This window comes from Panthera leo, chromosome C1, assembly GCF_018350215.1.
Source record: "Panthera leo isolate Ple1 chromosome C1, P.leo_Ple1_pat1.1, whole genome shotgun sequence".
In the NCBI taxonomy this organism is placed as follows: Eukaryota; Metazoa; Chordata; class Mammalia; order Carnivora; family Felidae; genus Panthera; species Panthera leo.
Genome location: NC_056686.1, coordinates 129,873,460 through 129,900,468, shown reverse-complemented (window position 1 = coordinate 129,900,468; position 27,009 = coordinate 129,873,460).

The following is a 27,009-nucleotide window of genomic DNA, read 5'->3' as shown; positions in this document are numbered from 1 at the left end:
GCCCAGAGCCTGACACTGGGCTTGAACCCACGGACCGCAAGATCGTGACTTGAGCTGAAGTCGGATGCTTAACCGACTGAGCCACCCAGGTGCCCCTATTAGTTTCTTTTTAAAATATCTACAGATATTCACAATTTTATAGGAAACACGTGATAAATGTTCTTCGCTGGATTTTTAGATATACATTATATGACGATATGAATAATTGTACATGTTGTCTCATGAAGAGTTCCCGGTCCGGACACAGGAAATAATCTGACTTTTCAAAATTGAAATAAGTGGTAGATACTGAGATTACACGGCCCAATTTAAGTGCCAATTGGCTTATTACAATAAGCTTCTTAAAACCCTTGTTTGATACTCCCTGTGTATCCTTCACATTGTCATGCACTGGTGAGACTCTCTTTGAAACTCTGTACTCTCTTTTCTCATGACACAATTTTCTCACAGTTTTCCCCCCGAACTTCAAGCCATTCTTTTCAGGCTTCTTTACTGACTTTGCTAGTGTCTTCTGTCTCAGAGACACCTCTGGCCAATTTCATATACTTCTCTGGTCTGAACCTCATCAGCTTAACCTTATCCTCTTCCACTTTTGGATATATGTTTCCAGCTGAGTCTTACCTCCCACCAGAAAAATATTTATTACTGTTTGCTAGGCAGGTCCTCTTAATTTTCTAGAGCTGGGTGAAAACCAGACTATATTAAACTAATTGTTTTTCTTTCCCATACTATATCTTCTTAATCTTGATTCTTGGCATTACCACTTATTAAAAAAAAAAAAGGAAAAAAAATGCCCTAATCCATCCTTTCCCACCCTCTTCCCATCACCCAGCCTAAATTTCCACAATCTGTATTGCTTTTTTCTGTAAGTCCCGTTAACATTGCCTGGGTTAAGGACTCAAGCATTTCCCAGATTGCCTATAGTATCCTAACTAATCTTCCTCTTCCAATTTTGGCTCACCATCTTAATTTATTCATCAACATTCTGTAAATTTGATTGTGTTCTTTTCCTACATAAAACCTTTAGTGGCTCTCCATGCCACTTTAGGCAAAAGCCAAACTTGTAAGTATGGTTCACTGGGCCCTTCCCAACACTACTGACCCCTGTCTTTCTCCATAATCTTTTTTATCTCTGTAAACAATCGCATTCTGCATTTTACCAACTATGTTTACGTTTTTTTTTCAAGTGTCAGAAATCACGTTTTATTTTTTATCTGCTTGGCAAACTTAATCTCCAACCTTCAAGATTCTAAATAAGTGTCACTTCTTCCCTGAAAAATTTAAAATGCCTTTTGTCAAACCTAGATGTGTCTTTCCCTGTGCTTCCATAGACCTCTCTGTAGATAACCTATTATGGGACTTAGCAGACCATATTGAGATTATTTATTTATCAATGCACTGTAAGATCCTAAGTCAAGAACTATTTCTCACCTGATTCTTCATCTTCCTAATTTAGTACAGGACCCACACATGGTGAGGCTCTATCACTACTTGTAGAACAGGTAAATGCATATTGGTGATTCCAAAGTTGTTGTTGATTGTTAGTAAATCATTAGATGGTTATTCAAAGATCTGCCCTATCCCTTTTGGTAGTTATGTCAGCTAAAAGCAAAGTATTATTGTATATTTTCCTTTAGAAAGGAAAAAACAGTGCACTAAATGTCATGTTTTTTACTCATTCCCATTTTTGAGAATTTGAGAATTTCCTCCATACAATAGACATGGAACTTCAAGTTGCACAGAAAGATCTGTATAATGTATATGAGGTAATTTCTACAAGTTTGTATGTAGTGTAATGTAATGTATGTAATGTAATGTACATTGCAATGTAATTACAAGTTACAAAATGTAATGTAATGTTACAAGTTAGTATCTGACCAATATCATAAGAATATATCAACTTAAGAGCTGCAGAAGTTTGGGAAAAGAGGAGCTGGGATTTACTCTGAGGAGGTGGGGGAGTTTCCATACCAGTGGTAACACCAAAGTTGGGTATTGATATCTCAATAAAGTTTCCATAAAAAGAGAATCGCAGAAAGATCTGCTAGGCAAGCCAATCATGAAGGCCAAGGGAGGAAAGTGGGTAGCAAAATGTATTAGTAAATCCACAGTAATATGCCCTCAATTGGGTATTTGTGAACTAAGGGAAATGTTGGACCTCCAAGAACAGGAAAGACAAGAGGGCAAAAATTGCAAAGGCCTTCAATGCAGCCTAAAATTGAGTTTCTGAAAGCATGGAATGTTGTAAACAGGAAAATGACACCAGAAACGTATCATTTAGAACCATTAATATACTAGTTGTTTATAATACATTCAAAATGCAATTAAAATCAGTTAAAAGCTATATTAGTCAAGATTATAAAGTTAGAAATATTTGCATTAAGCTGGATTCTTAGGTATGAACGCAAATAAACTTAAATCTACTTAATATAGACATAAAGATTAGTTTAAAAGAAAAATACTTATTTGCATAAGATTTAGGAAATATGAGTAAGTTAAGTTCTTTCCTTGTATCTGTCACAGAGTAGGAATTAAATATATGGTGCCTCTCCAAAGTTTATTTAAACTACAAATAGTATAATTTCTACTGTGTCCTGTAGTTCTACATTTTTCTTGATAACCAATTACTTACAGAGTGACATGCCTACAGCAAGCAAACCCTTATCATTGGATAGTGACTAACACAAAATTTTCTACAAATAAAACAAAAAGCCTTTAATTAGCATTGTTTGATTAAATCTAACTTCTTTTCTTTTAACCTATTTGCCTCATTGGTGAAATGTTCTTTATGATCATAGGTAACAGAAAAACATGGGGCATATCATCAATAGAGACTTGTGCCATATTCCAGTTTTGTGACCTTGGATGAGCCAGTTCCATGATGTCTGGTATATATCAGTTTCTCAACCAATGTTAGTAGCATTTCTCTTCCCCTGTCTAAGCCTGTGTGAAAAATTTTAACATTTGGTAAGTATGTATGTCTAGAAGGAATAGAAATTCAATTCTGAAGGCTTTCATCAGGGTAACCACTCCATTGTCTACAATTGAAAAATGACTGAAAAATCGTGAATGAATTTAAAGCTTCAAATTTCCCTCAGGGTATTGTTAAACCGAAAAGGGGTTTGTCATATATTAAACATAAGCCACAGCGTATTTAAATTTCTTTTCCTGTAATCTCTTAACAATGCAAAAGTTAATGTTGCATTTCTCAAGAATAGGAACTTTAAATTTCACAAGAGGATTAAAAGAATGAATACCTGTAAAAAAACCTTACATTAGTGACTGGCACATAGAAAACACTAGAGAAAGATTTGCTATTATCATCATCATTACTAATATGGAACAATTCATATTCCTTAATAAGCCTTAGAGAAATCACCTGTTATATTGTGTTTATACATAGGTTAGAATATTCTAGAAATAGGTTCTCAGTCAGATGCCAGATTGTAAAAACTACTGTAAAGAGAAATGGTATGTTAGTCACATTTGAGTTAAACTAGCCTTAATATAAGCTCTGTGTTTCAAAAAAAAAAAAAGAAAAACAGGTTTCCTGAGGTGAAATAAAAGTAAATGTAGGGAAATGGCCTCATTGTCTTCATTGAAAAGCCAAAGGAAGCCAATCCAGAAAAAAAAAATCAAATTTACACTAGTGGTCATTCTCTCTTTTTTGCTCTCTTTGTTCTTCATATTTTGTTTTATTTCATTTGTCTCCAATGAAAGAAAAATCTTGAATTCTTGAATTGAGGAATTTCAGAAACGCTGATTTTTATGGACCATTTTGTGTCCCTTTAACATTCATATGTTGGAATTCTAACACCCAGTACTTCAGAATGTGACTATTTAGAAATAAGACCTTGAAAGAGATAATTAAGATTAAATGAAGTCACTGGAGTGGGTCCTAATTCAATATAACTTGTATCTTTGAAAGAAGAAAAGCTTAGGACACAGACATACACAGAGGAAAGATAATGTAAAGACACTGGGAGAAGATAGTCAACTACATACCAAAGGGAGAGGTCTTAGGAGAAATCAACCTTGCTGACACCTTAACTTCTGACCCCTAACCTCCAGAACTGTGAGAAAATAAAATTTTGTTGTTTAAGCCACCTAATCTATGTTACATTGTTATGGTGGTCCTAGCAAACTATTATACTGATCTAAGAATGTTTAGAATTAAGATGTAAATTAGTTTTTATTAGAATAATTAAAGTCTCAATAGAAATTAAATAAAAAAGTGAAACTGTTAAAAGGCCTCAGAGCTATGTTGAGACAAAGTAAAAACAACAATAGTCATAGTAGTTTTGGTAAATGTATGCATCAACAGACTCAGATAAGCTCAGAGAGGGTAAATATCTTGCTCAATGTCACACAGGTTGGAAGTGGGGAAACGCCAATTAAATGTGTTTTAATTCCAGAGTCCATGATGCTAACCAAGACAAATAGAAATATTCTAATCAATTTGGAGTTCAGAATGAATCAGCGATTGTTGGAAAGATGAAGTAAGCAACTGAAAAGAATATTTCAAGATCCAAAAGAGAAAATAAAGGGTGTGTAATTACAAGGACACAAAATAATGCAGACAGGTCATTTCTATACAGACTTATAACTATAAGACATAATGCTGATTATATACCTTTGCATCATTTGAATTAAAGAAACATAACGCAGTGTACATACAACTTGGAAGAAAGTCGAGTGACAGAAAAGAAGTGCATGGGCACTGAATATGGGACACAGTGAAACAGAACCTCACCTAGTTGTTATGGTGGCAGGGAGACAAGGAAGTGACATAGGCAATGTTGGAAGAAGATTCTTGTTGTGATTATCACCATGCAGAGCGAGGTCCTAGGTGAGAACCTGGCCAGAATCAAAACAGGAGACAAATAAAGTGGGGTTTGAGGGTTTTACAAAACTATATAAACTTGAGCATGCGTGTTAGAGACCTTTGAACAATGCAGACTTACTGTTTTTGTTGATTGTGACCAAATCAGTGATGCTGTTCTCTGCATATGGGGCAAAGGCAGCCCTCTGAAATCATGGCAATGACAAACTGAGCAATTTAAATAGCATCTTAGATCTCTGTAGTCTCAGTCTTGAACTTTCTTATACAGGGAGCTAGGAGAGATTTTCCCCATGCATTGTTGTCTCAATATTCAATATGAAGTACATTTGGAGCAGATGGAGTCACGTGGCATCATCTGGTTATAATTCAAACTGGATTATATGAAATTCAGTAAGAATGATTTCTACTCAGTCATGTATGCAGAGTAATTTGTGGAAAATGGAGGGGGAGAAAAAGTAAAGCTAATTAATTACAATACTTCTTATGGACAAAATAAATGCATTTTGCGTGTATGTGTGTGTGCAAATAATATATATAAATTACTCATAATCCATATAAATCTATTTTGCAAATATTTAATAAAATCATTTTAAGTGATCACATAGACAACTTTTTATTATTCAATGAATAAGTTTATTCCAGGGTTTTCTTTTTCCCTTGAAGATTTTAGCTAACTTATTTTTAAATTTTGATCCCATTGTGTCCCTAAAATACTGTTTTTCTTTATGAATCCTTGTTCGTGATGAACAGAAAAATATATACCTAAAAACAGGTATTACTCCTTCATGGTACCAAATGCTATTGAGCACTAAAGAGAATTTGCCTGTCACTCTCCCCTTAGCCTTGAGCATCATTAATAACCTTTCAACACCCCATTTCTGTTCTACACTGCCTTTTATCTCCTAATCTCAAACACACAGCAAATATTCATTTTCCACAACGGCTTGGTGAAAGCAAGCGTTTTATCCACAGTATTATAAATGAGCAAGACGAGCTGGAATGACTACCCAAGGGGACTCGCAGAGAAGGGCAAAACGTAGAACAAACCTCTATTGCCAAAAGCTAGCCTAGGTAAGAACTACCATCCACATGTTATATTAAATCATGCCTCATATTAGCCTAAGATTTGGGGAGGCATCTTTAATTTTTTTTTTTCCTGGAGAATCTTCTCTCTTTTCAATTCACCTTGTCCAGCAAAGTTCTAAGTATTGGGTATATTTCAGTAAAGAAAATGTATGCGAGCTCTAACTAGTGCCTATGTTTCTTTCCCAAACATTCCCTTTGTGTGCCAGCATTCATGATTCTACATCAATATTCCTCTGATAACATTTTCCCCTCCTAAGCACGAGGTACAATAGTTTTCTCAGTTATCAAGCAGTGTGAGAGGTATCTGAAGTGGAAAACTGGGACTATATCCTTTCCGGCTTATAAATTGTGTAAGGAATTTTGGACTTGACCTCAAGAGCAATGGGAAGTACATTGAAGGATTATACACAGGAGATCTCCAACATCAGGTTTAACATTTTTTAATGTTTATTTATTTTCGAAGAGAGAGAGAGCACATGGTATGTGCATGAAAGCACAGAGGGGCAGAGACAGAAGGACAGAGGATCTGAACTGGGCTCTGTGCTGACAGCATTGAGCCCCATGTGGGGCTCGAACTCATGAACCATTAGATCAAGACCTGGGATGAAGTTGGACGCTCAACTGACTGAACCACCCAGGTGCCGCATCAGATTTAACTTAAAAAAAAATTCACTCCAACCTTATGGAGAGCTGGCTGGCATAGATGTGGAGAGACCACTTCAGAGGCAGTTGTGGAAGTTATGGGGATAGAGATGATGTTGAAGAGCATAGAATTTGTGCCATAGGAAGATGTAGAGAAATATTCAAGAAACAACCTTTTCATAACTTAGAGATTTATTGAACATGGGGCATCAGAGAGAGGAGATAGAAACAAGGTGCTCAGGTTTCTGAAAGTGAAACAAAAAATATATATAGGCTTTGATATTGTGGCAGTAAACAAACAAAACCTGCATGAGCCAAGTGTATGGTATGCTACTATATAGCAAAGTCATTGGCCTTTGTACACCTTATTCAACCAATTTTTCTTCAATTTCCCACTTTGAGAATGCCTTTATACAGTAGACAAAATATTATCTTGCCATATTTTTTTCTTTCTACAAAAAAATCACAGCTGAAGGAAATCTGACAATTTTGAGCCAGTGATATAGAGAGGCATCAATGAGCAAAGGGGGGGATAATTTTAGTTTTGGTGCCTCTAATACATATGTGGGACACCGAGTTAAGCAATGGCAACCTAATGTGATTTGTGGCACTGCATGGACTCAGGATGCTCAGGATTCACTTACAATTTTTGGTGGCAGTAAAATGTTATAGTAGGATTAAACTGAATGTATTCCACATGCCAACTTGTAAATTCCTACTCTCATGTTCACTTCTTAATATAGTTGAGGTATTTTTAGCTACCCAATCATGTTTTTCAGCCAGCAAGCAGAAGGGCGAGCCCCGTGATTTTCCAGAGAGTAGATAAACTTTTTTTAAAAAATGAATCCGTTGGATATATATGAAAACTATATAATCCTTAGTAAATTATGGAAGTTTAATTTCCCTATCTTGCTTTCATTCATCCTCTCAAAACCCTCATGATAACTCGACATTATGCTCAGCTTTCAGTATGTTCATGTTGCTACAAAATTCCCCAACGTTTGCCATAAAATTCTACCAGGTAACAGCCCCTTGAGGCATATTACAGACTTGAGGAACCATATAATTTTCCTTAATCAAAACTAGACCTTCTCATGCCTTATTTGCTCAAGGTTCTTCTCTCTCTTTTCACAATGTGTGATAATTAGAAAAAGTAAATCTGAAGATTAGAAAAAGAATTCTTAATGCAATTTAAAGCTGCACCTCTAATGACTCTCCTATGAGTTCATCTGCTAAGAATTGAAAATATGAAAGAAAGGAATTAGTGAAGATATTGTGAAAAAGATAGGGTTTTTTGTTGTTGTTGTTTAAAATAGAAAATTTGGTTGTGTGTGTGTGTGTGTGTGTGTGTGTGTGTGTGTGTGTTATTGCGTCTTGTTTTTGTTTTACGGATGTTATGGGAATTGGTGTGGTTAAGCTATTGCTAACCTATTAAGGATTTAAAGAATCGAGTCCCACCCTTGATAGAGGGAATGCATGGAACGAGTGTCTCTAAGGGCTCATCATAAAGTCCTACTGATCATTTGAGAAATAGGTGTATCATTAAAACAGAAATCACCCTTATTCTTCATTAGGAAATGGAATCTTATGCAGAGCATGTATGTTTACCACGCAGATATTAAACAGGAGGAAATTCCTGTGAGATGCCTGTAAAATATGACTAGCCCATGGCAACCATCTCCCTCTCCTGAAAATCAGAAAGTAGAATATTAAGAGGATCTCAACCCTTAGTAATAACCCACCTGTGTTGCCTTGTCAGCTAGGTTATAATTAACTTCTTAAATTCATTTTACTTCCCTCTTATTATTTTGCAAAGTGCTTATATTTGATGTCTACCGTCTCTTATATGTTCCAAAGTAAATGAGTATTTTTGTTCATTAGCAGAGAGTGTTACAAGCAGAACAGTAGACCTAAGAGGCGACTTTAATTGTTAACAGCAATGTTTCAACTAGGAAACACTCAAGGAAAGATAAAATGTAGGCACTCAGATACAGGCGCAGTGGGTGTACCTCCCTGCTTATGAGGATATTTCTGTTCCCAGAGTAAAGATTGTCATTTCTGAGGTTTATATTATAAGAGTAGGTTACAGGAGCTTTTGTGTTCCACCTGGATTTGGTGCCTGTCATAAGTACCCGGAAAGCTTTCTGCCCTGATTGTCTGAGAAGAGCTCTTTGCTGAGCTGTAGTTGCCTAGTTAATTATTTTCTCAGAGTTGTGATCTAGGAACTGAGTTGGGTTTGCTTTCAATTTGCTCAATTTCAGAGAAACCACAATACCTACTGATTTCACTGTCACCTCCTGCATTGTTCTTTTCTGAAAGAGCTGGAGACTGAGCTCTAAAACAATCAAAAAGCAGTGAATTTTTTATATTTCTGGTCGGTATGGGAAACTGCCTGTGATTGTTTTTGTTGCATTTTGTGTTGATATCGCTTATTCTTTAAGCGAACTCTGGTCAGGAGGAAAAAAAAAAAAACAGAGTTGTCACAGAACTGTCATCTGTATGCTTTCCCGAAGTTCTCCCACTACCTCAGAAGTGCCATTCTCGCTTTTCACTTCTTGAGCTTGGCAAACACCACTCCCTCCACTCTGAGCCCACCCTCCTTTCCTAGATACCTTCTACTCGTCCTCCAAGTTCTTTTTTGTTCTGTTAGAAATGCTGAACTCTAAGACCTCCTACATCAGGGTTTTTTTTAAAGATTATTTATTTACTTTGAGAGAGAGAGAGAGAGAGAGGTAGGGAAGAGCAGACAGAGAGGGAGAGAGAGAATCCCAAACAGGCTCCATGCTGTCAGGGCAGAGCCTGACTCAGGGCTCGAACTCATGACTGTGAGACCATAACCCGAGCTGAAATCAAAAGTCAGATGCTTAACTGACTGAGCCACCCAGGAGCCCTTCCAGGTTCTGCTAACAGTTAAATTAGCCTGAAAATTACATGCATCATCATCTAATGCTCATAGAACCTCTTTTAATCTTCAAAAGTAAATGCTATTTGCATTAATTTCCCAGGATTGCCGTAACAAGTCATCACAAATGTGGTGGCGTAAAGTCACAGGAAATTGTTCTTTCATAGTTCTGGAGGTCAGAAGTCCAAAATCAAGGCATCAGCATGGCCACACTCCCTACAAAGCTCTAAAGGAGACTCTGTCCCTTTCCTCCCCCAGTTTCTGGTGGCCACCGGCGTTCCTTGGCTTGTGCTGCATCCCCTCACACTGCATTTTCCTGTGGTGTCTCCCAACATTCCTTCTGCTTCTCACAGTGATTGCAGACGGTATTCACAAGGATAATCCAGGATGTTCTCTTCCTCTCAAGATCTTTCATCTGATCACAGCTTTTTGCAGTAAAGGCAACACCTGCTCTTTTACCATGCAAGGTAATATTCACAGTTTTGGGGGATTAAGACACAAACCTATCTTTTGGGGGGCTACCACCAGCACTATTAATATATCATTTTTAAAGATAAGTTAACTAAATATCAGAAAGCTGAGCTAACATGCCTGAGACCACACACCTAGTAAAACGATAAACCTAGAATTTGAACCAACATCTAACTCCAAGTCCTTAACTACTAGATATAATTTCCCCTCACCTCGAGGCTGATAGAGATGCCCTTCTCGGTGTGCCCTGTACTTACTTATCCTGATTCTTACACACTGACGTGTGTGTGCCTGGTTACCAGTATGTCTTCTCTATTATACAGTCAGTTCACGAGCCATGTCTCCCCTGGTCTACAGTGGCTCCCTGGCACCCATCACAATGCATGGCATATAACAGTTACTCAACAAACGTCAGACATACTTACGTCTTCATTGTGACCAAGGAACCCTGAAAGAAACTTTGAACATCACAACCTGGTCTTCTAAGTCACCTCCTTTCTGCTATTAAATTATGTTTCATTTTGCCACCTTAGCTTTATATGGGCTTTTTAAGCTACATTTATTATGGCAGTAATATTAAAATGTAGCAATATGAAAAACATTAAAAATGAGCTAATCTGTACACATTAATCTCTTTGATATTATTTTCTGAAAACAATATATAGATTACTGAGTGTGTAATCTTCTCTCAGTCTTATGATAAATATTTGATATTCTTTTAAGTTCAATTCCTACTGACTGTACAATTGTCAGACTAATACATTCACTATAACAGGTTCAGCTTTGTGCTTTCAAATAGAAAATAAATACATGTTAAAAATGATAGATTTTAAAGTCTTTATTTTGGTGACATCAAAACCTGCTTGTTAAAAAGATTTTATTATTATTTATATTCCTATTTAATATCTATAGGATGAAGAGGAAGAGAAGAAACAGTATTTTAATGGGACAAAATGAAGATGAGTTTCACCACTGACATCTGTTTGAAAGATTGGGCATTTAATTTAAATCATTTGTTCCATGATCTGGAAATGGCATCCATATTTCCTAGACACAGAAAAACATGAAATGAATGAAGGGATTAGACAGTGGGCAGTCCTGGAAAATACACTCCATGCCTTTCTTTTAGAAGACATATCCAAGTAACTAAGATAATTCAGGATAATTAACTCAATTTTTCAAATGAAAATAATAATTATTTAAGAAAAAGGGATGTAAGAGCATGCTTGTATAAAAATGATTTATAACAATGATTGGTAAGATTAAGGGACACCTGGCTGGCTCAGTCAGTAGAGCATAAGACTCTTGATCTTAGGGGCATGAGTTCAAGCCCCCCATTAAATGTAGAATTTACTTAAAAAAAAGAAAAATGTGGTATGAATTATCAAACTATAAAGAAAATAAGCTTCAGGAAAAGGTCCAGATGGTAATGCAAGAACACGTTACTAGATAGGATTTACATCAACAAAAGACATTTTGTTCATACATTTCCCACAATATGACCATCTAAATCCCACATGGATGATACACATTTTTCAATAGTCCTGCCTAGATGCCAACATGTTCACAAAGTAAAAACGTTAAATATTATCAAGATGTTTGATCTACTTGATGCAAAATAAGCAAATTTTTAAAAATACTTTCAGTGTTTTATTTAAAAAACCATTTAAGTGAAGGGTCAGATACATAAGGTACTTTACTTAGAATCAAATACGGTAAGTTCCCATCTTTAAATCAAGCCAGTTATGTAAATTTCAGGAAGTTCTGTAACCTTTATGTGCCTCATTATGCTAGAGTCATGAAGGTGAAGGAGGACTCCAGGCTTATCTTGTCAACTACCAACCTAATGTCTGACAATCAATCAGCGTTCAAAACTCAAATGCCTTCAATAATTAAGCAAGGGACATAAATGTATAAAAGTGTGCAATTGCTTTGTGTAATAAACAAGAAGTGATGGAATCATTGGCTAGTTTAAATTTGCAAATTTGGCCTAATTGTCATCCAATGTGAAATTTGAAACGTGGTTGCCCAAATAATTGCTCTGCTGTATGATATTTTAATTGGTGGTTTTCCATTCTGTGTACTGTGCACAAAGAAACAAAATACTCAATTTTTTTGCCATCCAATACTCAAAAAAAAATCAATGAATACACGAAAGAAAGACAGCGAACTATCATTCAAAGTGGATGAAGTCTTTTAATAAGGAAAAGTGTCAGACTAAGTGGGCTCTAAGAGTACTTCTAGATCTAAATTTCTATATTTTCTAGACCGGTGCTATTCCGAGTATGGCTTTTGGACAAATGGCATCAGCATTACCGGGGAATTTAAAATAAATAAAAGACCTGAGGCTCCACCACAAACCAGCTCAATCAGAAACTGCATTTTTAATGAGGTCCCTAGATGATCTGCATGTATTTAAAATTGGAGGGTCCTTGTATTGAAAGATATAATACAAAAAATTAGACTCAACTTGCTGAGAAATAAGTCATCTGTTAGTATTTGTATAAAGAATTAAGAAGTGATGCTCTTTGTAGGATTTATGGAATCTTCGTTATTTTGAGATTTGTAAATTATCTCACAGAGTCTTACCATTTTGGTGTGGATTCAATACATTCTTTCCCAAAATAAGGGAACAGACTACCTGACCTCTTAGTTTTGGTCCAGCCCTGAATTCTTAGGATCACATGTGTTCGCTTGAAATTTGGCATTGTTTTAAATGACTGCATTCACAGAATGGTTTCAATTTCTTCCTTTCCTTGGGGGAGCGAAGAAAGGTTGAAAGTTCAGCTTTCATTTACACATACAATTTAAGCTGAACACTTCATAAGTCTATTGGTTTTAAGGAGAAATATTTTGCAAGCAATGTAGATAAAATTGAATATTCTTGGTAAATATGAATTTAGGCCATTGGTGAAATGAGTGCTTTTTTATCCATTAGCCAGTTATAAGCCTAAAATAGCCATGCTAGCATACTTTCTCAATTCTGAATTTTTTAGGATAATTTTGTGAATACAATTTTCCAATCCTTTGCAGAGAAATCTTTTCAGGCAGTTCTGAAACACATTCTTTCAGTATTAAGTACAAGATAAGTCTTAAATATTCCGTTTAAAAACTGAGCATATTATTTTAAATATTCACTGGGGAAGTGCTCAATTCTAGATAAATAATGATCTCCCCAGTTAATTGTTCAGGACCAAATTTTCAAATGTATTATTAAGTGTCATTAAACATTTTAGGCATGTTGTTTTCATCCATGAACTGCGTTTCCCAGAATAGTGGTTGAGGTTACCTGCCTAAGTGCCTTTTAAAGTGAATAAGGATGGCCCATGAACCCACCTCTTCTCTCTGTTATAAGAATACATTTTAGGTGGAGGGGTAGGAAAAATGGGTGGAAGTGATCAAAAGGTACAAACTTCCAGTTGTAAGTTCTAGAGACACAATGTACAGCATGAGTCATATACTTAACAATATTCTATTGCACATTTGAAAGTTGCTAAGAGAGTAGATCTTAAAAGTTCTCATCACAAGAAACAATTGTAACTTTGTGAGGAGATGGCTGTGTTAACTAAACTTGTGGTAATCACTTCACAATATGTGTGTATACATCAAATCACTATGCTGTATACCTGAAATTTATACAATGCTATATACCAATTATATCTAAATAAAGCTGGAAGAACAAAAAGGAATGTATCTTATTGTTAGTATGTTGACTATATTGGAAAGTGAGTCTCACCCTTTTAGTCAAACTGGGTGGTAATGGATTACCAAATAAAAAGTTAATTCAATAAAGATATTCAACCATTATTTATGTAAACGTAACTTTTAGAAAAGTCTTCTAAGTAGTCAAACAGGACAGTTGCACATGAATGCCATCCTCATTAGGAAATGTCTAGAAGCCAGCTGGAAAGATGGTATTTTGACCTTGCAGTTACATTAACCTTCTCTTCTCTTTTATCATCTGCTCATACCAGCAGGAAAAATACTACTTATCACTCCCCAATTTTCCCTATATTAAAATTTCTTAACAGTTTACTGGGCATTGAGGAAGAGATACAAAGAAAATTATTACTTTTTAAAATGATAATGAAATTGTAGACTGGCATTACCTTTTATGGAAAGATTGTTATTGTTCAGAAAACTGATTTTGGAAAGAAATTTTAACTTTCGTCATTCTGAAGAGGAAATGATTTTTGTTAAGCAAGGGTAAGACAATTTGATACTGCAAGTCTCCTAAAAAATACACAATTTATTTATCCATTCTTATTCAAAATATGAAGAGAAAAAAATCAAAATAGTCATATGTCTCCATCCAAACATAAAGTGGCCAGGAAATGCAATCTTGTATGTACACACACACACACACACACAAATACTTTATACTGAAAATTATGAGAATCCTGGTCATCTACCTAATTTTCTCTATGCCTTTATCTGACAGGTACTTCAGCCAAGTGACGAAGGAAAGGAGAGTGTGAGCCATGAATGACAATCCACACGAGGTGCATAATCTAGAATTAGCTATAATAATAATTTGGCTTAGGGGCACCTAGGTGGCTCTGCTGGTTAAGCATCTGTCCCCGGATTTTGACCCAGGTCATGGTCTGCTGGTTGGTGAGATCAAGCCCTGCACAGGGCTCTGCATTGACAGCACATAACCTGCTTGGGATTCTCTCTCTCTCCCCCCCTCTTTCTCTCAAAATAAATAAGTAAAAACTTAAAAATAATAAAAATAGTAATTTGGTTTAAAAAATTCATATACCCTGAGAATGCAAGCTGGTGCAGCCACCCTGGAAAACAGTATGGAGGTTTCTCAAAAAACTAAAAATAGAACTACCCTACGACCCAGCAATTGCACTACTAGGCATTTATCCAAGGGATACAGATGTGCTGTTTCAAAGGGACACATGCACCCTCATGTTTATAGCAGCACTATCAACAATAGCCAAAGTATGGAAAGAGCCCAAATGTCCATCTATGGATGAATGGAAAAAGAAGATGTGGTATATATATACAATGGAGCATTACTTGGCAATCAAAAAGAATGAAATCTTGCCATTTGCAACTACGTGGATGGAACTGGAGGGAATTATGCTAAGTGAAATTAGTCAGTCAGAGAAAGACAAAAATCATATGACTTCACTCATATGAGGACTTTAAGAGACAAAACAGATGAACATAAGGGAAGGGAAACAAAAATAATATAAAAACAGGGAGGGGGACAAAACAGAAGAGACTCATACATATGGAGAACAAACTGAGGGTTACAGGAGGGGTTGTGGGAGGGGGGATGGGCTAAATGGGTAAGGGGCATTAAGGAATCTACTCCTGAAATCATTGTTTCACTATATGCTAATTAATTTGGATGTAAATTTAAAAAAATAAAAATTAAAAGAAATAAAAGAAATAAAAAAATTCATATACCCACTGTTTGTTGACATGCCCATAATGAGCCATTCAGCTATTTCTACTAGAAATGTTAATTAATTTGAATTGATAATGGTGCTGTGGGTTGAATTGTTTTCCCCAAAAGACAGATTGAAGTCTCAATCCCCAGTACCTCAGCATGTGACCTTCTTTGAAGATGGGGTCATCCTTGATTACAGAGGTAATCAAGTTAAAATGAGAGCATTAAACTGGACTCTAATCCAATATGACCGGTGATTTTAAAAAGGAGGAAGTTTGGACACAGAAACAGACACACATGTAAAGGAGAACACAATATGACAGACGAAGGCAGAGATCAGAGTGTTGCCTCTATGAGCAAAGGAATGCCAAAGATCGCCAGCAAACCTTCAGAAGATAGAAGAGAGAATCTTCAGAAGAAAGCAACACTTCTGGCACCTTGATTTCTAACATCATCTCCAGAACTGTGAGGCAATAGTTTTCTGTTGTTCAAGCCACCCAATTTGAAGAACTTTCTTATGGCAACTCTAGGAATCTCATTCAGACAGACTGTGATTCACATGAGTGTATTATAGCATGAAGTTGGATCTCTTGGTAAACAGAAAAATAATACAATATAAACTTATGAGTGAAAAAGTGGTACTTTTTGAGGAACCAAAAATATATATGAAGATTTTTGAAGCTGGCTAGTTATCAGTCTTGGCCAAGGATAGATGACTGTATTTGACTCAAAAAGATTTGTTATAGAACTCCATAAAATCCATATAATAGAGCGAACATAAACACTCTATTCTAGTGGACCTCTTGAAATGTATCAAGACCTTTTTTTTAACATGCATAATATTGATAATTTTAAAGGTTCAATATGTTCAGTAGACCTTAACAAAGTCAGTGTAAGCCCTACAAGCCTTTTTTATCTGTTGTATAAATTTTAAAAATTTATGAAAATGATACTTCTTAGAGATAGTCCTTCAATCTTACATTTACGAGGCTCTTGCTATGGATGAAACACAATTGGTGGGCTAGATTATGCTGCAGTAAGGGACAGCTTCCAAATGTAAATGGTATATCATACCAGGATGTCATTACTCCTCATGTAACACACCCATCATAGGTCAAATGAGATACTAGCTCAGGTCTCTTCATTTCTGGACCAAGCCCCACATTAAAGCCACCATCTACATTTACCTTAAGAGAGGGAAAGGTATTCAGGAGAATGTCCTCAGACAATTAAATGCTCTAGCCTGAAATTGATACATGTAACATTTGTTCATAAGCAATTTGCCAGAAATAACCATTTGTCCCCACCCAAACATGAGGGAGCAAAAAAGTGCAACCCTACCCTATGCTTTAGAAAACAGCATTAGTAACTATCAAAATGATATCATTTAATTTTTATGCATTTATGAATTACAGAATTGTAACCCTTAGCCAAGATTATATACCTGGTAAGTGGCAGTTCTGGTCTTTGGACCCTGATCTACTTAACTCAAAAGCTTCTAACAAAGATACTACAATGTGTTTCTAAAGTTGTTTTTTTCTCCAGATCGGAGCTTTTCTATGAAAATCTAACTAAAGTTGAAGTAGAAATAGAACAAAAATGAAAGGTAAACAGTGGAAAATACAATTTGTGAACTTGTAAAAAAATAAAATTCTACATTTATTAGTGATCAACCTCTTCCGTGAAATCTCAGTTGGTTTAATTTTAACAATGTGAATATTCTTATACTTGATATTTGACATGTACAGTATATTTCATTCTTTTCCACATCTATGAAGGAAAAAATGCTTTTTTCCCCTCTAAAATCACATCCTGTGCCCCACAGTATTCCATGATGATGTGGCTTATTTCTGTAAAACAAATGACTCCCTGCAGTATTACTTTCAGATGAGATCATATCAGATCTCATAAGCTGAGCCAAGCAGGGGTTGTGCACAAATGAGATCTCTAAGGAGAATCTAAATACTGTAAGAAAATATTTTCAGGGACTCAATAAATAACATTTGGAGGTGATTAAATAACAAAAACAAAAAGAATGCCTCACCCTTAGCAAGCTGTTAAAATTCAACATCACAGCACTTATATTAGATGAAATTAAACCAAAACCCTGGATTATAACAACCTTTGTGCTCATTTTCATTTGTGTAAGTTAAGAAAGCTTTAGGACCTACCTAGATTTAAATATAACAACAGAACATCATTATTTGCCTTACACTAATTTCTTACTTTTTCCTTCAGGATTTTCTCCCCTTTGTTTTCCAGGAAAGTACAGCAGTATACCCTTACCTGCAGGGGAGACCCAAGACTCCCAATGCATGCCTGAAAATGCAGATAGTACTGAACCCTATATATACTATGTTTTTTTTTCCTATATATACATAGCTATGATAAAGTGTAATTTATAAATTAGACACAAAAAGGATTAGCAATAGCTAAGAATAAATTAGAACAGTTATACCAATATACTGTATGTAATAGAAGGTGTGTGAATATGGTCTCTTTCTCAAAATACCTTGTACTGTACTCACCTTTCTTTTTATGATGATGTGAGATGATAAAATGCCTATGTGACGAAATGAAATGAGATGAGTGATGTAGGTGCAGTGATGTAATGTTAGGATACTACTGATCCAGTGATAAGAGGATCTGGACTGCAATTGACCATTACTAACTGAAACTGTCGAAAGCAAGACTGCAGGAAAAGGTACTACTGTATTTCTCTTTCTCATTGTCTGTACACAACTGAATTAAGAACTAGTTTAAATGCAGATATCTAATCTACATGCACAATGCTCCTACCATTAAACTATATAAATGCAACAATTAATAAAACATTATGTGAGGACAGTTTTATATCTTACAAAGGCATTTTGATTTGTTTTTTTTTAATTGCCTAAACACAGAAATGGGAAATTGTAGTTCTTGATTTTCCTGCTCCATATAAGATCTTTATAAACTTACAATTGTCCAACAATACAAATGACTTCCATGGATATTAGTGAGCCCCACAATCTTAGACGGGCTTTAAACAGAGATTAAACACCTCCAGAGAGTTACTGGAGAAGTGATCATGACATGGTATTGACCAGATGACATGTAAGTTGTTTCCATCTAAGATTTTATGATTTAGATAATAAATATGCAACCTAAATACTCAATAAACACTATTCAGCACTTCTGTGACTGAGCAGCTGGCCATCAATGAAAAGACCTAATCAATTATAGGAAATCCTGTGAGGTAAAGGACAGGCATGGTTCCCACATAAGGTGATGTCAGTTTACTTAGCACCAACAACACCTGACAAAACACTAATGGTGGAGATGGGGCTTTGAACACTCTGAGCCCCCCCACACTCTGAAGACAAAAAAGTGATCAAATTAAAGTGTGTAGAAGTTGGGAAGGAAAAAAATCACATTAAATGAGAGAAAGCAGGAAGTGAAGAAAGCAGATTTCTGAAGTTGAGAAAAGGGACATCCAACTGTCAGGTTGTACCCTATTATCAGGCAAGGGCTTTCTGAAGAATAATGAATAAAAGATTAAAATCCCCTTTCAAAGACTGAGCTCATAGTAGCCCCCTAGGGAGGGGAGAAAGGGACTTAGCTATTATGATGGCAACTTTGAACATCTCAGGCACTTAGCTAGCACCCTCCTGAGCCTTAACCACCAAATCAAGTCCATTAAATACTTAAGTTTTTAAAGCTCCCTAAATTTTATTCTCTGAATGCATGGATTTTAGTGATGGCTTGACAAAGTTCAATAAATAGTTCCTAGGGGTACTCAGATATACAAAGTACATAAATGTATTGTTATTATTCACAGTTTAAAGTACCTAAGTACCTCTAAAATAAATGCATTTGCACTCTGGCATTTTAAAAGAGCTTGTTTTGAAAAAAGACATTTATATTATTTTAAGTCAAGAAGAAGGAGATTTATGAGAGCCATAAATCTAGGGAAAAAATATTCTAGTAAAGAATCAAAGAAAATACCAGTATATTATTAATAAATTACATAGTGCCTTCATTTCAGAGATAAAGTCCTCAGCACCAAGGACAGAATATGTATAGAAAGAGATCAATTTACACATCGTTTTAATTGATCCACTTCCTCAACATTTAGTAGTGTCGGTGACAGGTGAATAAAGGAAGCAGAAGAAAACTTACCTGGTAAATCTACCAGACCATGTATAGATAATACATAAAAATACCTCTGGTAAATCACGTCCTTTCTTTTCTCTCTCCCTCTTCCTCCCTAAATGACTAAGCTTTGATTAAAAAAAAAATTCTAGAAGAAAGGAGGAAGTGGGTATGATTCAATATGAGAATATTTTCATAGGTGCTGTGCATTTCTCTGGGTGGTGTGCAAGGACCTAGCACCCAAGAGCCACAGCAGAGAACTACAGAGCCCCCCACCCCTATTGCAGTCACTGAAATCCCGAAACCCTCACCACTACTTAATATGTATCAGGCATATCTGCTTCTGTGTTGTTCATTGTCCCACTTCCTGACACACAAGCACTGGACCCAAGCGAGAAACCAAGCCCCCGAAGTCATCGCTCAGAAAGCTGGCTTCAAATGTACAACTTATTATTCATGACATCATCTAGTAGGTTAAGCAAAGTCATAACTGTCATGGCCAGTTTCTGTCTCTATAGGTCATTGCAACTACCTTTCTTTCCCATTACAACTACAACTTAATCTTTTATTCATATTCCCTCATAGATTTCTAATCATTTAAACTCTGTTAGTGTTTGGGAATCACAATATCCTTATAAGATCAAAAAGATGATCAGATTGTATATTCTTTATATTGATACATAGGTATTGACTGTTTAGTAGTTTTGGTCTCTGAGGGATCCTCAACTCAATCCTTATGTTAAGTGGAATAGAGCTCAGTCATAGTGAATTTTGAATCTTAAAATAGGATTTACAACACAGAAAAGCAAGGGAAATGATTATTGTTGGATTTGTTTCCTTCAACACTGAGATATCTTCTTTCTTTTGTATACCCTTCCTGAGTTCACACACCTAAGAGCCAGGCAGGATCTGGGTGATTAAGAAATCCCCTTAGTACCCAACTGGAGCATATTCAAACAGAGAACCTATGGATTCTCTTGTTTCTAAGTCAGTCAGGTGGCTAAAGCAAGTATCATAGTAGTTAAAATATGGGGACTTCATCATACAGAAATGCACGTTTTCATTTACTGCTTCTAAGAAAAAAGAGTGTTAAAACATTTCATCTATAGTCATTTATCTGGCAAGCATTTAACAATTGTTTAGTTCAGAATTTCTACACCATAGTTCAGTGAAGCTTGAAATCACAGTATTATTTCTCATTTTGCTCATATGTTATCTGTATGCTTGAATGTATTGCTAAATAGATTTGAATGTGAACTATCAGTACTAAGTAGAAAGTTTCTTTTGAATGATTAGAGTATCTTTCATGTAAATATTCTGGGTTGTGCTAGAACATTTTATTATGTGGTTTAGATTATTGTGTCATACTGCTTTCTTTAGGATTTTTGAGAATTAAAGAGGGCTCTACAGTAACAATTTAGATAATGCCACAGAGCATTTTCCCCGATAGTTTGTGTTACATTAATTAATGGATTAAAAATGACATGTTTTTTAACAAGCTTGAAATATTTCTCTGCAGGTGAGACACTCTTTCAAAAAGGTCATGTGTTGGATAAAATTTAACTTCAAATTATTAACATGCATGGAGGTCTCACTCTTGTCTGTTCCTTAACAACATCAGTAGACACGAAGTCACTAGAAAGCTGCAGGAGCTCAAAGGTGCATGATTCTAATTTGGGATTATTAAGCTACCTCCTTTCTACTGGGATAGGTATCATCCAATGTATCACTGAATTGGGGATAAACCACTGAGGCATATTCAAAGGCAAAGCAGCAAATCAAGTTGGAAGAGCAGAGTGGGAGTTATAGTTAAATACTGAGACACCTAGTAAACCCCAGCTGACCAGTAGATTGTGAGCTAAATAAACAGTGAACACTACTGTGGCAAAACTCACTAAAACAGCAGCTTTACTGATGCTGGGGAAAACTATGTTGTTCTAGCTCCCTCTCTTACCTACCAAGAAGATGATATCATCTGGCAAATACCAAGGATAATATGGGCTAGAGGTTCAGCCTCTCAAGCATAGGATTTTCTTCTGGACAGCCTTGTAGATACAGGTAGGCTTAAAAAGATGGAGTGATCAATCAATTAGCGGATGTTCCATCATAGTTTAATACAATTAGATTTATATAATTCTGGTCTGAAAGCACAAAGTAACTACTTTTTAATAACTTAATTCTAGTAAATCTGGTAGGGAAATATGAAGATATTGTTAAGCAGAAGGCTGTTGCTTAATAGCACATAGAAACTTCTTGTGTTTTTCTTAATCCTCGGGGCACAAAAATGTCACCATGGATTCTTTGCCTTTACCTCTGTTTGGTGAGCGAATAGAACATCACTAGCTTTACACTTCCCTTTCTCTTGAGTGCCTTTATTATTTTAATAAACCTTCAATGAGAAGGGTATCATACATTAATGATCCTCCTGTTAGAAAGAGAAGAGAAGAAAGATGATTTGTTTGCTGATATATGCTAAACATCTACAACAGTACCTATCACAATGAATATTTGTGGCATTCATTATTTAATTAATTTTGTATTGGACATAGGATCTATATATTTAAGGAGACATCTTACTTTTTACATAGCCACAACCTGGAATTTCGGGAAGGTATCAGCTGTGTAATATTTTTGCAATGTAAGAATTTTTTGAACTTAGTAGTATTATTTTTGTTTAACTTTCAATAATTTTATTGGGCACCTAAAGGACCCTCAGTTTATGGCACATCCCTCATGCCTCAGAACCTCGATGGCATTAGTTCCAGACACCATATTTTCACCCATTGTCCTTCAGGTGGTTGTCTTGTGGATGGATTACATGTAGTTGCAGGTGAGAGCAGTACATCTCTTCCTCTGGGTTCAACAGGAGCCTATTTAGATGTTGTGTCTGTGTGGCGTTCATCTCCCACAGGCTATTTTCTAGCCTGGTCTTCATATTTGTCATTGAGTCAAGGTCAATCTCCAAGGTCTCCAAGGTCTGTGCATCTTGGTGGTGTTTCTGTTATTTGAAAAATGAACCCTATGGCATTCTCCTCAAATTGCCTAATCAATTACTTGTCCAGTCTTTCCCAAGTCCTTTCATATCAAGTAACAAGAGACCTGAATACTGGTCATATTCATGCAGACATCCTCAGATTTGGGGGCATCTATACCCATGGTCATCCCAGAGCTGGCAATATGGACGTGAAGACTCTTCCCTCTTCACCGTGGTTCTTTTTCATGAAAAATAGTTCCTTCAGAGCCTCAGTCATCTCCGTTTGAAATCTGTGGAGAACAGAGACATCTTTCCTCAAAAAAGGTACAAAGCCAGCTTGGCCTTGTACTTGACTCTGAAATTGCCAGCAGCCACATATGTACTATCAGTCTGTAAGATGATATAAGCATTGTATAAAGTTTGTAGACATCTGATCTACAGCTCTTAGCCAGTCTAGAAATTATGTCCCAGTTCCGCTCTAGAGTCCCTTTTCTATTTTTTTTTTACATATTTTTAGTTATTTCCCCTTCTATTTCTAGTTACCTATCTCACTTATTTTCCCAAGTCCAGGGAGAAGACTAGGTTGTTTTTCAGATATTCCAGTGATATTCTTTCTTGCTTTGAACACCCCCTGTTGTTCCAGCCAGGTTCTCAGTCCACTATACTCTCACCACACCAGAATCTGGTAGACTGAAGAGCCTAAGATCCCAGTCTCAGCACAGAATCTGGCCATGAAGCTGTAGCAATGGATCAGGACTATGAGCTCAGCAACCAGTAACTGGTGAGGAAAGTGATCGAGTGTGCAGGGAAACTCACTGAGAGGAAGGAAAAAGGCAAGTGACACGCTATCTTAGGCCACAGAGTTTTTAATCAGAAGTATTATTGAGGCCTATTGCAAGAGACAATATGATAAATGTTTATAAAGAAACATATACATATGTATTATATTTATATTCATACACACACATTGAGCTTAAATTAGTTGTATAAACTATTTAAAACATAAACAGAGTCAAATAAAAAATCGTAAGGTAATGAACACTATTGCTTCATCAATTATGTGTTACACAAATGTTAGTTAATATTTTATAGTCGCTTCCACATTTGTAAATGATGTTGCTTTCCCTTTCTACGGCAGTGCTGATAGCAGAAAGGACATGAGCTTTGGAGTGAGAGTATCTAGTAAATAGTAGCACCCTGGCTAATCACATCTGTAAAATGCGGATGACATCATGTGTCATGTAGAGGTGTGCCAATAAGAAACAAAATTATAAAGTGCCTGAAAATTAGCAAATCCTGAAGAATTGTACTATTATTATTTTATTTTGTTTAACAAGTATTTAATATATTTTTTATAATAAATTTGAATGTGTTTAGGATTTTTTTAAAGATAACTCAAATATTTGACATTACAAAGTATTTTATTTAGATGCTCTGATATTCTGTCTCTCATCCTACACTCACCACATCGCTAGTTTCCCTTTTTACACACAGTTTTCACAAAACTATGCAGTTGTCTTTTTATCTAGGCACTAGGAGATAAGTAGCCTTTGATACAAACACTTACTTAACTTAATGATCATGTGAATAGCAATGTGTAACTTCCCAAATTCTCTAACATCTAATATGCTACTTGAATCACACAACAGCTTCAGGTAAAAAATATTGAGACGTCAAGGAGTTAGCAACCTTGACAAAGGTCACACATTATAATGTACAAAAACTAGAGTAAAAAGTAATTGTCCCCAGCTAGTGTCCTGCTGTCTTCTGGAAATGTTCCAACAACTGAGGGTAGATTTTTTTTTTCTTAAAAATGATAAAAAAAAAATAGCAAAACAAGATTACCATCTCCCATGTTTTGGGAAATTAGTCTAAAGTCTTAGTTTGTTTAAATATTTTCTATGGCATTGTTGAGAAAAGGCTCTCACTTAAATACAATTAGACATAGCATTCATTCACCTTCTCTCAAAATACCTCTTTCCATTGTAAATGAGTATGGCGACCAGAGAATGGGTTCCTCATAAATAACTAAAATGAGACTCTGGATCAGGTATTTTTACATCAAAAATTTAACTCTATTGCTCTTCTTAGTATCCCAGCCAGATTCCTGGGTTTATTTTTCTTCTGCCTGGATAAATTGGCATCTTGGTTAAAGTTTTTAAATCTATATATAGAGTCTGTGAACTGTGAACTACATTATTTTAACTAGTCCCTTGATTTCACCTATTCATCTATTTAGTATTGACTAAACATAGCATCTTATGTTTACTATGTATTTACTATATACAAATCATTTTTCTAAGTGCTAAAATTAGATGGAAGAACTACCTTGTCTTGTAGTTTATAGTTTTACTCATGATTTCGTTTTAATACAGGTGACCTGAAAAATATTAGCACCAGTACTTTCATTTCATATTCATTCAATAAATTATTTTGGTTTCTACGGCAACAGCCCTATGGCAGAAGAATTGATAGAATTAATAAAATGTCCCCCAAATTCAACTCTCATTTTCAAGACATAGTTTATGTTTATCCTTATGCAAAATATCTCAAATCTCAAAATTGTTGCTACCATAACTACCATAGGGTATAAATATTCTCAAATCTCCTTCTTATAGTTAAGATCCAAAGCTCTGTTTTCTTGTTACTTATCATGTCTTAGGGGTGTATGTATCCTAAATGATCAATACGCATATCAATAAGCTATTATTATATGTTTTGGCTCTTGCCAGTAGCAACAATTAATATAGATTTTCTAGATTGTCCTCAAAACTCTTTAATAGGATTTTTTAAAAGTCAGATTTTATTCTGACTTCCAGCTGTTATCTCTTCTATCTGCATAAATTCTGTAAAATATTCAGATCTCTGTCTTTTTCAGTTCAGTTCAAATACAAATAGTATTTAAACACTTTCCCTAGGAAAATACATATACATATATATATATATATATATATATATATATATTATATATAAATCACATATATTCACATATATAATATATAAATCATATATATAATATACATATATGATGAGTGTGTGTATATATATATATATATATATATAGAGAGAGAGAGAGAGAGAGAGAGAGAGAGAGAGAAAGTTTAAATACAATTAAATGTTCTCTCAGGAATAGACATCAGATAATTTATGACCTAGCAAAGTGTTTCCAAGCAAACCATAAGGGTAGTCATTCTTTACACATTTCCATATTGAAGGGTATAATATAAAAACAAAATTGAAAACTATCATACAGGCAGCAGAATGATTATCTTGTAATCATTTATGTGACCTGTAGTATTGTGAGTTTTCTATAATGCTAAAGCAGTAGGATATTTTGTTTTAAATGTATTTGATCATTTTCAAGGAAATAAAGCGTGTCCTATCTACCCAACCAAAGAAGATACTTTTTTTCTGAAAAATCTCAGGAGCCCTGGAGGACAAGATTGTGCAGAATTTTGAACATGAGATATGAGATACGCTTGTGAAGGATATCTCTAGAGATTTTGAGATAAATAAAGATGAACTGTGGGGAATTTTCCAGCTCCCACGAGTAATTCCATAGTCTCAAGCATTCATGTGTCTGAAGGTAAACCCTTTTCAGTCTCATTATCCTCTAAAAACACAGACAAGGAGTATGAGACAGAGTGCACTATCAGGAAAGTTATTTCATGGATAGAAAATGATATTTTTATTTTTTCCCCAAGTACCCCTAAATCTGAAGCCCTCTCATACATATGGCCAGAAAAAGAAAGGCGCTTCCCTGATTTCAAAATACACAACCACCAAGTTAGGCTGATATTAGCAGAAAATGGAGGGTCTTAAAAGGAAGTATTTACTCTCCTTTGTTTTGGAGAGACATGTTGTCTGATGCCTACAGAGATGCATATGCAATGAATATGTAGGTTAAGGAGAAGGGAAAATGACCCTCACAGTGAAAGCTGATCCCTCAATCTCCAAGCTGCTGCCCTTATAAAAGTAATCATAGACCTTATCTAATTGGGATTGATGTGGTTTTTTATGCGTTTGGTAGTGCTTGAATCTGTGTGTGGTCAATAGCAAACATTAAGCAAAGGGGCAGAAATAATTTTCAGATTCCTTAATCACAAAAGCTATGTCTTATTTCCCTTTGAATTAATTTAATGAATATTAATTGGGCACATGCTAGGAGCCAGATATAGTTTTAGGTTCCAGAAATATAGTGGAATACAAAAGAGACAAATTTTGTTCTCATGAATATTGGATTCTAATGAAGATGATTCTAACAAAAATAAGCAAATAAAAAATAATTCCAGACAGTGATAAGTACTATGAAGAACATTAAATAGGATCATATAATAAGAATCCGTATGGTTGGGGAAGGTAGCAATATGCAGGACAATCAAGGAAAGATTGAGCTGTCAGCCACGAAGAGCAAATGAGGTAAAGATACAGATATTGCAGTGGCCTACTTGAAAAGATGTTCAAAATGGTCAAGGGGCTGAAAGAAGCCTAGTGTGGCTGGAGCACAGGAAGCAAGAGGAGTGTTAAGGGCCAAAGTCAGAAAGGCAGGA